The sequence below is a fragment of the Octopus bimaculoides genome, chromosome 16 (genome assembly GCF_046866305.1).
Source record: "Octopus bimaculoides isolate indiv1 chromosome 16, ASM4686630v1, whole genome shotgun sequence".
Classification (NCBI taxonomy): Eukaryota; Metazoa; Mollusca; class Cephalopoda; order Octopoda; family Octopodidae; genus Octopus; species Octopus bimaculoides.
Genome location: NC_142943.1, coordinates 23,158,103 through 23,170,742, shown reverse-complemented (window position 1 = coordinate 23,170,742; position 12,640 = coordinate 23,158,103).

Below are 12,640 nucleotides of genomic sequence, written 5' to 3'. Positions count from 1 at the left end.
CCTGTACACACTCTTATATATATTTAAAAGCGTACACGTACACATATACATATGTAGACAGACAAAAATACATAAATATATGCATACTCATTTCCCTTCATAAACGCACGAATATATACAAACGCATTGCCGCATAGTACATACTCATGTATATATGTAAGCAAATTGACAGGCGCCTGAACATACAAACATAAATACGTTAATTTACACTTGTGCATACGTACACTTATATAGACGTACATGTGGATATACACACGCAAACACGCGTGAATACATGTATGCTTTTCCATTCAGTGCTTTATTACACATACATAATCGTGCGCAAATGTATATAGTATGATAATGAATTAACTGTAACCAAATGGTGGAAGTAATAAGACTAGATACATGCACATATACATACACATGCATATACATATGCACACACACATAAATATATATATACATAAACACATACATATATGTATATAAATATACATATATACATACAGATACATGCACATGCATACATGCATATACAGTGGAACCTCGCAGTACGAGTGCACCATTGTACGAACCGAGACGCGTGCGAATTTTTGCCTTAAAGTACGAGTAGAAATCCGCAGTACGGGCACACAAATCGTCTCAACTTTAAGGTAATTCTGTTAATAAAACCAGTTTACATATTTTTTTGCTTTCTCTTTTTTTTTATAATTGTCAATTTACCTGTAACAACACCTTTTCTGAATTAAAACCCATAAAAAGTTATTTTTGAGTGTTTTTGTGGGGCTGGAACGGATTAATTATACTTTAGTTAAATTCAATGATAAAAATTGATTTGTAAAACGAGTAAATCGTAAGATGAGCTCGGTAAGGGAACGAATTAAACCCATACTGCCAGGTATTACTGCATTTGTACGGGTGCATATATTTAATTATATACGCACCCTGAACACCTTGTATGTTTGTGTGTGTGTGCATGCCTATATATATATATATATATATATATATATATATATATACATACATACATATAGGATGTTCGGGCTAAATTTAACAGTTTCCGTCCAAAATAAAAGTCATTTTTAGAAAATATCAAGAACATTCAACTAGATTATGATTGAGAGATAACAATTTACTCAAAGTAGCCGCCATCAGCTTCTACAGCAGCCTCAAGATGGCTCCGTAACCTGGTGCACGCGTTCCTCACTGTATCCCTGGAAAAGTCTTCGAACACCATCTTGGCCTTGGTGTTGCAAGCAGAGCAGTTGGCGTCTTTCTCAGTTGTACCCCGCTCATAGTGATCTATGGAAATAGTGATCAATTGGGGTAATTAGGAGGCTAGAAATAATGATCACTCAGGGAAATTAGTTGGCTAGAAACTGGAGTTGGTGAAGTATCAGAAATACCGAAACCACTTCTGAATCATTCCAGAGGCATGGCAAGGAGTAGAAACCTGCTGCCACACATATCGCCTTCCAACAGCTTTACATAGTCATCTGAATTGGGCCAAAGGCACTGTTCAATGATATGGGTATGAATGCCAGCGTACAGACGCATTCAGAATTCCCGTTGTGATCATGCCTGCTGGTGACGGTTTCGTAGTCCTCGTTGCAGCTGCCCATGTCATTCTTACAGACTTTACAGAGTTTACAGAGCATTGAGCAGTAGCCATGAACTCGACATTTTGAAACCTAGCGCAAATCATCCTGATACAAGTAACACTATATTCAGATGGCTTGCAGCCCTTCATGTCAGCTAACTTTTTCTCAATTACACCTATAATGTTTATGGTCTCTAACACCATTGCCTGACCACCAATGCAACAAGCTGTTCCTGAAAAAAAGGAGACCAAAATTCGTCAAATTTAGCTTATATTTTACAATCCTATACAACACACTCAATCAAATAAGCCTAACAATTGATATAGGTACCAGGATGTCCCCTGGTTCAACCCGATTTTCGATTCGCATGTTTCAACCAAGATCACTGGAAATTTTTTTGCCGCTTTGGACAAATATTTTCCTAAATCTTATCGATATCATGCTATTTTTAATTGGCACACCGTGAAGGTATCCTCTGCTAATTTAGAGCAGCTTATGCGCCGCATAAACAATAGTGACAAAGATTCAATAAGCCACCTATTGGATCTAGCGAACATACACATCTAAATACCAATAGAGGAGATATAAACCACACTGAAAAGCACTAATTACAGCCAAATTATAATAGAAGCAACGCTTTTGATACAACTAACACGGTAACAACGTCGGAAAATGGAGTCGGAACTGCCATAAATACAAATAAATATGATAGATGCTCATGCAGAAAAAAGTCAAAATGCTCATTGACGAACCTCTGTATGAGTACAATTCTTGTATATATATATATATATGTACTGTGTACACCAAGGGGTAGTCCGTATGTTTACATTGGGCAGACGGGTGATTCATTTAAGAATCGTTATCGTAACCATGTCGCCAGCGTTAAGGGAATCAATGAGATATTCAAAACCTTTGGCCGATTTTGTTTGGTGACTGAAGGGGGATAAAATCAAGTACAGCATAACGTAGTCCATAGTAAGGCACACAAAACCATACAATATCATTTCTAGGAGATGCCGTCTCTGCTCCGAAGAATCCTTGTCTATTCTGTGGACCAATGAGAAGATCATTAACAGAATTTCTGAAAGACTTTCAAAATGCCTACATCCATATAAATGTACTTTCGCACAATGCAGTGGAAATGAATATGAGTAATTGTTAGCATAATTTACTTTCAGGTATGGATAAATTAAGTTTAGTGTTAACCTCCCCATTCTTATAAACACCAAGTAGCTGTTATCGTGAGTGCACCAAACCCCACGTGTGCTTATGCTTACATTTTCGCGGATGCTTGTATGAGCGAATGTACATGCGCCATGCAGCCTGCACGAGGGTGTTTATACATCCATATTTGTTAATAGTTATTTTTAATACTTTTCTCTTTTGATTTTCGATGTAAATGACGATATTTCCTTCGTTTTGCTGCTTTTCTTTCTACGGAATGAGAAGATACATTGCGGAACTGCTATTTTAACGAGTTGTATCTATTTATCACCCGATAAGACACATTTCCACCGCCGGATGCTTCTCAACCAGTTGTTAAGTGTGCCACCAGTGAGGATCGATGCTAGATGTGACGAAACAATTGTCGTAATCCATAATAAATTCTCGTCTATTCCATCTTCCACAAACGTACATACATACATACATACATACATACATACATACACACATGCACACAAACACACGCACACACACACAAACACACACATATATATGTGAGCGCAGTTGTGGTTATGTGATTCAGTCTCACTGCGCGATACCTTGGGCTAGGTCTTCTACTATAGCCCGGGAAGATCAAAGCCTTGTGGGTGGATTTGGTGGACGGATACTGAAAGAATCCCATCATGTATGCATATACATATATATATATATATATTATTTTGCTTAAAAGAGTTCCAACACTGTCTGTTTTTTATGTTTTATTTATATTCCTGCAGAACTAATGTGGGGTATAGAATATGGAATATACAATATATAATATAATATACAATATATAATATAAAATAAAATAAAAATGGATGGCACCATGAAATAAAGTATTGAATGTAGATGAAATATTGAGTGTTCAATATAAAGGATCAAATATATAAATATATAAATATAAATATATATATATATAAAGGCGACTCGAGTTTCAGGGCTATTTCCCTTCGTCATGGCCGGTATGACAGTCTTTAACAGACTGTAATAAGTTGGCTGGTTTTCTGTCTTTTATACCAATTCCTTTGGATGGCAGCAGTAGGTGTCTGGCTATTTTTAGAATTGATGTTAAATCTATTTTTAGACATGATGATATTTTAATTTATTGTTTTGTGTGGGTTGTAGGGATAAGATTTTTAAACCCCAGTAGGTGTTTGGCTGTTCTTAGAAATGATGCCAAATCTATTTATAGAAATGATGATATCTGAGAGATTTTTTGTGTTTTGGTTACAGGGATAAGATTTTTAAACCCCAAGTAAGATGGATTTAATCATTGTTTGTTAAGAGTGGGTTTGAATTTCTTAATAAAGTCCTTTTCTTTGCATTTTCTTTCAATTTCATTCCGGTTGTAAAGTTTATGGAATGGAAATATAATAAAAGTTTGATGACCACATGTTGCTAGATGGTTACTCAGTGGTATTTGGCGGACTTCTGGGTTTTTAATCCGTTGTCGATGTACCCGTGAGCGTTCCGATAGTGCATTACCTGTCTGGCCAACGTACAATTCTTCACAATTAGGGCATTTGATGCAGTAGATTAGATTTCTACTTTTGCAGTTCATGTTCGCATTGGTGAATATTTTCCCTGTTTTTGTGTTCATATATGGGCCGGTATGGATTGATCGGCATGTGCCGCATCGGCTATCATTGCATTTGGATACAGTGAATGTTTGATTTTTGTTGCTGAGGTCAAACCTTGCCTTTGTTAATAGTTTTTTCAAGTTTTTAGGTTGTCTCTTACTGAGAGTTATATTTTGATCTGTAATGATATTTCTCAATTCCTTACTTTGTGCAAGGATCGGTAAGTTCGCTTTGGCGATATTAAAGATGTTCTGGTGGCATGGATTTTGTGTCACTATAAATGGAATGATCTTTTCCTGTTTGTCTTTTCTTTGCGGTGTCCTCAGTTGTTGTATGGGTATTTTCGAAGCCCGCTGAATACCATTTTCTATGAGTCGTGATGGGTATTTTTGCTTCACCAGAAATTCTTTCAGTTCCATCAGGCGTTGATTTCTGGTCTCTATATCCTCTACAATAGTACATATTCTCCTGGCTAGGCAGTATGGTATGTTGCGTTTTGTATGGGGTGGATGGCACGATTTAAAGTTCAAGTATTGGTGTGTGTCTGTGTGTTTGTAATATATATCTGTGGTAATGGCGGTGTTCTTTTTAATTACCATTATATCTAGAAATGGTAATTTGCTACTGTTCATCTCCTTTGTGAATTGGATGGATGGGTGTAGGTTGTTCAGGAGGGTGTTAAATTCCTCCACAATGCTTTGAGGTTTGGTCCAGATTATGAAGCAATCGTCCAGGTATCTCTTCCATGCTTTTTCTATAAGCTTCCTAAATTCGGTGTTATATCTCTCCTCTATTTCCTGGTAGAGTTTTTGTTCCAAGTAACCCATCACCGAATTCGCATAAACGGGGGCAAACCTCGTCCCCATAGCCGTGCCTTTAATTTGGATATAGTTCTTACCATTGAAGAAGAACGTATTATTTTCCAGGATAAGTCTCACTGATTCTAGTATAAATGTCACCGTGTATCTGTTGGGAATTGCTTCTCTGTGTTTGTTTACCCAGTATTCAACCGCCTTTATTCCTAAATCATGTGGGATATTTGTGTATAGGCTTACTACATCGAAGCTCAGTAGGGTTGTATTTGTTTCAGTGGTTTTGGGAAGATGGGATAAAAAGTCGATGTCATCCCGAATGAAACTGGGTATGTATGTACAAAGTGGCTTCAAAAGAATGTCGATGAAATTGCTTAGACGGTGAGTAGGGCATACTGGGCCAGCTATAATTGGTCTAAGTTTTAAATCTTTTGGATGTAGCACTTTTATGTATTCAGTTCCTTGTTCCTTTACTCCCTGTCGAATATCTTCTGACTTGTGTATTTTGGGTAAGCCGTAAAAGTTACTGGGTTTTGGTTCGAAGTTGGTGATGTAGTCTCTTTCATTGTCAGTGAGTGAGTTGTAGTGTTTAGAAACTAAGTGGTTGATCTTCTTCATGATGTGGTGGTCTATGTTCGAGGGTATTTCACAATAGAAGGTTGTGTCATTTAGTTGTTCCTCAACTAAATCCTTGTAGTATTCCACATCCATGATGACGATTGCACTCCCTTTATCTGCTTGTTTAATTATTATTGTTTCATCGTTTTGTATCCGTTTAAGTGCAGATATCTCTGATTTGTTAATGTTCGGCCTAATTTTGGTATTTTGTTTTAGGGGGAAGTTTGATAGGGTGTCAATATATTGGTCCAGGTAGATATTTCTGCCTTTTGGTGGGGTGAAATTTGATTTATTCCTCACTAAAGAATCTTCGGTTTCATTATTATTTTTATTATTAATATTGGTGGTGAAGAATTCGACAAGTCGTAATTTGCGACAGAATTTCTGGATATCTTCCTTTAGTTCATGGTGGTTGACTGTTGGTGTAGGTGTAAATTTCAGGCCTTTTAACAGAAGTTGGGTTTCATCATTGTCAAGATCTCTTCTGGAAAGATTAATTATCTTAGGGTCTATGTGTCCAATTGTTTTGGGTATGTTACTTCTTGGAGTGTTTCTTTCTCCGGTGTTTGTTGTCCTGACATTAAAAAATGAATTTTTTTCTGTTTATGGTTACTATTTTTGTTGGTGTTGATTTGAAGTTTGTGTTTTCGTTGTGTTATTTTACCTGGTGTTGTGATGTTTGCCTTCCTATTTTCAGAATTAAATATCTTCTTTTTCAATTTGTAAGTATTGGTTTTAGTGATCTGAGAGGATGGTTTGGTATTGTTTCTGGTTCTAGGCCGGTTTTTTCCCCCGTTTTTTGTAGGTAATCTTTGTTGAGGTTTTGAAAATGATCTGGTGTTCCTACGTCTAAAGGTCTGATCAGAGAAATATTTATTTTGTTCATGTTTTTTGTTTATAATGTGTAGATTAGGGTGTTTGCGTACAAAAGGGGAAGAGTTCTTACCGTAGTTCCTCTTTGATTCCTGGTGGGATGGGCGTTGATGTTGCCTCATGCTCTGGTTTTTGTTACCTTGGTGAGATTGTTCTTTTTTACTGTTATTTCTCTGAGTTCTAAATTCTTTACCGTAGTTGGTAGAATATTTGTCCAGGAATAGTTGTTTCTGCTGCCATAATTTGCGTGATTTGTTCTCTTCTCTGGAGATATCTTTGATCCATAGTTCGCGCATTTTTTCTTCTACATTGCCAGTTGCTAGTTTTGATATTTCTTCTTCAATAAGACTGTCGATTGCTTCATATTTGGTTTTATAACGGGATTGTTTAGACAGGGTGATAGAAATGTCGGTCCTGAATTTTGTTAATGAGAGACTACATCACCAACTTCGAACCAAAACCCAGTAACTTTTACGGCTTACCCAAAATACACAAGTCAGAAGATATTCAACAGGGAGTAAAGGAACAAGGAACTGAATACATAAAAGTGCTACATCCAAAAGATTTAAAACTTAGACCAATTATAGCTGGCCCAGTATGCCCTACTCACCGTCTAAGCAATTTCATCGACATTCTTTTGAAGCCACTTTGTACATACATACCCAGTTTCATTCGGGATGACATCGACTTTTTATCCCATCTTCCCAAAACCACTGAAACAAATTCAATCCTACTGAGCTTCGATGTAGTAAGCCTATACACAAATATCCCACATGATTTAGGAATAAAGGCGGTTGAATACTTGGTAAACAAACACAGAGAAGCAATTCCCAACAGATACACGGTGACATTTATACTAGAATCAGTGAGACTTATCCTGGAAAATAATACGTTCTTCTTCAATGGTAAGAACTATATCCAAATTAAAGGCACGGCTATGGGGACGAGGTTTGCCCCCGTTTATGCGAATTCGGTGATGGGTTACTTGGAACAAAAACTCTACCAGGAAATAGAGGAGAGATATAACACCGAATTTAGGAAGCTTATAGAAAAAGCATGGAAGAGATACCTGGACGATTGCTTCATAATCTGGACCAAACCTCAAAGCATTGTGGAGGAATTTAACACCCTCCTGAACAACCTACACCCATCCATCCAATTCACAAAGGAGATGAACAGTAGCAAATTACCATTTCTAGATATAATGGTAATTAAAAAGAACACCGCCATTACCACAGATATATATTACAAACACACAGACACACACCAATACTTGAACTTTAAATCGTGCCATCCACCCCATACAAAACGCAACATACCATACTGCCTAGCCAGGAGAATATGTACTATTGTAGAGGATATAGAGACCAGAAATCAACGCCTGATGGAACTGAAAGAATTTCTGGTGAAGCAAAAATACCCATCACGACTCATAGAAAATGGTATTCAGCGGGCTTCGAAAATACCCATACAACAACTGAGGACACCGCAAAGAAAAGACAAACAGGAAAAGATCATTCCATTTATAGTGACACAAAATCCATGCCACCAGAACATCTTTAATATCGCCAAAGCGAACTTACCGATCCTTGCACAAAGTAAGGAATTGAGAAATATCATTACAGATCAAAATATAACTCTCAGTAAGAGACAACCTAAAAACTTGAAAAAACTATTAACAAAGGCAAGGTTTGACCTCAGCAACAAAAATCAAACATTCACTGTATCCAAATGCAATGATAGCCGATGCGGCACATGCCGATCAATCCATACCGGCCCATATATGAACACAAAAACAGGGAAAATATTCACCAATGCGAACATGAACTGCAAAAGTAGAAATCTAATCTACTGCATCAAATGCCCTAATTGTGAAGAATTGTACGTTGGCCAGACAGGTAATGCACTATCGGAACGCTCACGGGTACATCGACAACGGATTAAAAACCCAGAAGTCCGCCAAATACCACTGAGTAACCATCTAGCAACATGTGGTCATCAAACTTTTATTATATTTCCATTCCATAAACTTTACAACCGGAATGAAATTGAAAGAAAATGCAAAGAAAAGGACTTTATTAAGAAATTCAAACCCACTCTTAACAAACAATGATTAAATCCATCTTACTTGGGGTTTAAAAATCTTATCCCTGTAACCAAAACACAAAAAATCTCTCAGATATCATCATTTCTATAAATAGATTTGGCATCATTTCTAAGAACAGCCAAACACCTACTGGGGTTTAAAAATCTTATCCCTACAACCCACACAAAACAATAAATTAAAATATCATCATGTCTAAAAATAGATTTAACATCAATTCTAAAAATAGCCAGACACCTACTGCTGCCATCCAAAGGAATTGGTATAAAAGACAGAAAACCAGCCAACTTATTACAGTCTGTTAAAGACTGTCATACCGGCCATGACGAAGGGAAATAGCCCTGAAACTCGAGTCGCCTTTATATATATATATTTATATTTATATATTTATATATTTGATCCTTTATATTGAACACTCAATATTTCATCTACATTCAATACTTTATTTCATGGTGCCATCCATTTTTATTTTATTTTATATTATATATTGTATATTATATTATATATTGTATATTCCATATTCTATACCCCACATTAGTTCTGCAGGAATATAAATAAAACATAAAAAACAGACAGTGTTGGAACTCTTTTAAGCAAAATAATATATTCCTCTATACACAATCATACAAAAAAATCCACCTTTTTTTGTATTTATTTTTACTCGCATATATATATATATATATATATATATATATATATATATATATATATATATATATATGTGTGTGTGTGTGTGTGTGTGTGTGTGTGTGTGTGTGTGTGTGTGTGTGTGTGTGTGTGTATGTGTCTGGGTGTATAAAAGGGGGTGTTGAAAATTTCCTGGCTTTGGATATAAGAAAATACAGGACGATCAGTTACTTATGATTTTATTCAGCATATTCCCCTCTCAAATTTACACACTTATTGCAGCGGTCCCTCAGTTTTTCTAAGCCCTGTAAAAGTACTCGAGTGTTTGGGCCTCCACCCAGGACTTTCGAGATAACCTTAAAGTCCCCCCTCGTGTATGTACATACTTTTAGTTCGTTATGATATGTGGTTTGTGTGCCTGATGATATGTCTGCGGTATTTCGCATCATATGAAACGATTAGTAGCACATAATAACATATCTATTAAATAATATTTATCTCACACCAGATGTTAATTTTTTTTTGCCTTACCATCATGTAACTGTACATTGTATGTATGTATGTATGTATGTATGTATGTATGTATGTATGTATATACATACATACATATATACATACATACATACCCGAGTAAGCGCATGAATGTAAAAGAAGGTGGAAAAAATAGCACTCGAAAGCTGCAAAAACGTCACAAAAATATTACAAGAAACTCTTAGTCAGAGTTTCACGTTCCCGTTCGGCGGGCAATTGTGATCAAAAATGAAATAAAATTTTTTATTCCATCCTTGATTACAACTGTCCGACGAACGGGAATGTGAATGTCTGTGTAACAGTTTTTGTGATATTTTTGTGATGTTTTTACAGCTTTAATAATAAAGTACACACACACACACACTCACACACGCACATATACTTATATATACATATATACATGCATACATTTATATACGTGTGTGTATATGTGTGTTTGTTCTTCTTTTTGTCATGCACCACTGCTTGACAATTGCTGTTGTTTTGTATACATCCGCCTAAATTAGAGGTTCGTTAAATAGAGACCAACAGAATAAGTGCTAGGCTTAAAAGTCAAAAGAAAGTGCTGGGATCGATCCACGGGAATATCCTAGCATGGCTGCAAGCCACTGACTTAAACAAATAATAGATATGGATAAATAGAAAAATCGTTACTCGTATAATATTCGTAGAAGTATTTTTTGTATTATTTGATTTCATGTATATGGATATTTACATTTAATTCCCTGCATTTATAGATCTGCAAAAAATGCACCAATACATACAATCGTTGTACACACACACACACACACACACACACACACATATATATATATATATATAGACACTATTTACACACATTGATTCGCACACACAAACACGTGTGTGTGTCTACGTGCGCGCGCGTTGTATGTGTGTTTATGTATGTGAACAGACATAAAGAAGCTTAGCGGTGTGTATATAATCAAAATCTCATTCTCAACCATTTTGAGAACATAACATCATCGTCAACATCATTTCCAAAATTTGTCCTCTCAAAATGCTATTAACATTCGCATTTTCCAAAATCATTTTCTCACCCCTTCTTTCACTTCACACATCTTCGACCTTTGACATTCTATCTCGTTTCTCAACATCATCACACGATTTATTTGTTTTAACGGAATTACCAATTACTTCGTTTAAAACGCCTTTCCCGCTACAATATTCTAGTGTTTCTTTAGATTTTGAGGCAAATTCCCCTCCCTCTCCCTTCCTGTTTCTTTCTTTTTCATTTATTGTTCCACTTGTTCTTTAACCTTCGTACCTTCGCAGCATAAACACTTTGCTTTATTATTCCTCTCTTCACTTCAACGCCAATCAAGTTTGAGAGGTCATAACGGTGGGGTGCGCATGTGTTGTACTTTTGTATGGTGTTGTATTATGCATAATAGTATATGTGTGTGTACACTTAAATAGTTGAGTGCTTGTGAGCGAACGTGTGTGTGGGGGGTCTGCGTGTGTATGTGTGTGCGCGTACACACACACACACACACACACACACACACATATATATATATATATATATATATATATATATATATATATTAATGCATACAGGCACATATAGTAAGACATACGCGCGCGTACCATACACGTGCAACGCACACAGTTATAATTAGTTCAGAATATTACACACACACATGAATATATATATATATATATATATATATATATATATATATATATATATTTATGGTTCGTCTGGTATCGTAGAGAGGAAAGCGTCGAGTTTTGTCTTGAAGACCTCTACATCCATGTCTTGCAGGTCTCTCAAATGTTTTGGCAGGGCATTAAAGAGCTGAGGTCCTCTGAAACCGAGGCTGTTGCAGTACCTCGTTCTTATGTGAGATGCAGTGGACGGCACCTTTGGTACCATGCAGTGGCGACCTGTGCGGGCATTCTTGTAGTACTTGATGCCAAAGTTTGGCACCAGTCCTTCCAGTATTTTCCATATCTATATTATTACATATCTCTCCCGCCTGCGCTCCAGGGAGTAGAGACCTAGTGCCTTCAGTCGCTCCCTGCAGTTCATCTGTTGGACTGTGGCGATCTTTTTTGTATAGCGACGCTGAATTGCCTCGAGTTCTGCTGTCCGCTTGACACTGTGTGGTGACAACAACTGAGAGCAATACTCTAGGCGGCTCAGAACAAATGTCTTCCATAGAGTCAACATGACTTTTTGATTCCTTGTTCGGAATATCTTCAGTATCCACCCTGCCAGTTGTCTACACTTTGCTGTCAAATTGACAATGTGCATGTGAAATGATGCATCACTACACATGTTGATGCCCAGGTCTCTTACTGTTTGTGGTTCTGGGATTGCGGTACCTCCAGGTCCTGTGTATGCCAGTTGGGAGGCACTTGTGGCCTTGTAGCGCAGTGCTTGAAATTTTTTTTTGCATTGAACTGCATATTATTTTGCTCTGCCCACTTGTATATTGCATTTAGGTCATTCTGCAGGCTTATAATATCATCAGGATTCTTTATTGCCTGAGATAGTTTTGTGTCATCAGCGTAGCTAGTGACAGTGGCTCTCCGAGTGACCGTGGGCATGTCCAGAAGGGCCACTATGAACAGTAGTGGCCCCAGGACAGTTCCTTGCGGAACACCGCTCAATATTTGCGTTTCCCTAGATAGTTCTCCATTGGCTGCAACTGTCCGACTTCTACCATTCAGGAAGTGATGCAG